The following is a 2444-nucleotide window of genomic DNA, read 5'->3' as shown; positions in this document are numbered from 1 at the left end:
GTTTGGGAATCGCTGATTTAGACGAAAATATGAAATTGACTTAACGTGACGAAACTCAAACGTAACGAATCCTCTGGGGCAGCAATTCCCAAACTAGTGCCGACGGTCGGCGGCCCGACCGCGGTCGGGGGAAGCCAACCCGGGCCCAGCACCTTGGCAGCCCCCCCACTATGAGGACCCTTTCATTGTCATGAGATTTATGGCTGTTTCAATAAATAAAATCCTAAAAACATGGCTCAATTCAATTCTAATTATCTGAATCATTTTCCCGATTTAATTTTAAGAAAATGAAATAAAAAGTTGATGAAAATCGGTTAACATTTCGAGTAATCAAAATTTTAGTTTTAGTACATGCAAAATTACAAGAACTGTCAACTGGCATTGAAGATATTAACCGATTTTCATAAACTTTCTTTTCATTTGCTTAAAATCAGATTAGGAAATTGATTCAACTAATTAAAATTTAATTTTTTAACATTTTAACACATTTTAATTTTTCTCAACCGGTTCTAATTCTCTCGCGTGAAGCATGCAACCTTCCGCATGACCCACAGTCAAGTATCCCCCTTGGGTTCTAGTACAGCGATTCCCAAACTAGTGCCGCCGGCCGATGAGGCTGCCGCCGGCAGGGGGATGCCACTCGGGCCGGGCAGCTAGGCAGGTTCCGAGGCAGGCTTGCCGCTGCGACCAGAAGGCTACTTTCCTCGACTTTCGTGTACGTACCACGAATGACCCTTTCATTGTTATGAACTTGCAATAACTGAAATTATAAAGATTTAGCTCAATTAAATTTTAATTGGCTGAATGAATTTTGTAATATAATTTAAAGAAAATGAAAACAAAGTTTTTGAAAGTCGGTTAATATCCGAACTAATAAATGAAATATTTACAAATCTTGTGAATGCAACAAAAGTGCGACAACTCTTGAAGTTATTATCCGATCTTCTTCTACCTTTTTTTAACGTTTATTTGATAATCTACCAAATCTAACGGAACTTATTAAAATTCTATTGATTAATATTTAACCAACTTTTCATTTTTCTCAACCGGATCTAATTCTCTAACAACGAAAAGGTCAGCGAAGCAAGCAACCGAACATGAACGACTAGTGTCCAGTGTCTCACTTGGGTTCAGTATTGTGAAAAATTGTAGGGTGGGGCCCCTGCCCCTCTCTGAAATCTGCAAAAAAAGTTTGGGAATCGCTGCTCTTAGATTTTAACTTTGAAATCGAAATATATTACTTTTTGAACAAAGAAAAAAAAAGATTAATTTTTTAACAATATAGATATTAATTTTTAAAGAAAAAGTTGATAAGACGGCTCATTAGAACCAGATATATACCCTGTGTCGTTCTCTAGCGCTCGGTTCTTTTGTCGTTCTCAAAGGTTCGATTCTTGTTCAACCAAAAAAATGAATAATGTGAATAGAAGTGAGTCTTAGAAAAATTGATTGTCCCGTTTATGGTTTTGGATTTAAAAGTTTGGGACAGCTCTGGATGTTAATTTTAAAAATCCTGGATTATAAAACTGAATGTCTAGAATTTACGGCGTAATATCTGTAGATTGCTATTCCAAAATTTAAAATCCACGATCGAAAATGATATAATACATTTTCGTTAGTGAAGTTAGTGAACGAGAATTACTACGATGATTCGATGAAGCAGTTAGAGTAGGTTATTGCTTCTACCTTATGCCTTATGGTGCCCTGGAAACATGCGGTTATTTAAGAGTAGATATGCAGAGAGTATAGTCAATAATAGTGGCTACGCCATAGATTTTGTCATGGTCAAAGAGGAGCCGGAGGGAATGAAAAAGAGAAGGGGATGTGATTGGCCGGAAAAGGGCTTGGTTGTCAAAGGGGGCTGGTGGGGAAGGGGGGAATGCAGAAGGTGACGGTCGATGCATTCCCACTTCTCAGCTAGCCTCATAGCCTATCCTAGATTTATTTCTGTGGATGTTGCGCAATTCTTTCTGACAGTACTAGCAAGTAAACCGTTAGCAAAGACTGTGAAAGTGTGTACTCATGTTTTCCAAACATATTCCATTTGATCCCATAACCGTTCCACTTTCTCGATATAAGAGAAGAGAAATATATATGGGGTTGCCAGTGCCACTTTTGGCCCCAGTAAAATTACAAAACACTCGTAGCTCTGACGACCTGCATTCTCAGAAAGTTTTTGAAAGATACACCGGCCGGCCGGCCGGTGCAGTAGTGACAGGGGCGACAGGAAACCCTATGGTCAGAAATGCCCTTCCTTTTGTCAGCCATCATGAATTCACTGAATATATTTTCCCCTACATGTCTAAATGCTCAAATCCTATATGAAAGGCACAAAATGTAGAAAAACCTAAGCGTTCCTCCAAGACATAAACTATGTTACCATTTTTCTAAACTCCCCGTCGCCCCTCAATGATGACCAGAGTCTTTTCTTTACCCCCCCCCCC

This window comes from Belonocnema kinseyi, chromosome 9 (assembly GCF_010883055.1).
Source record: "Belonocnema kinseyi isolate 2016_QV_RU_SX_M_011 chromosome 9, B_treatae_v1, whole genome shotgun sequence".
In the NCBI taxonomy this organism is placed as follows: domain Eukaryota; kingdom Metazoa; phylum Arthropoda; class Insecta; order Hymenoptera; family Cynipidae; genus Belonocnema; species Belonocnema kinseyi.
Note: the sequence above shows the minus strand (reverse complement) of the source record.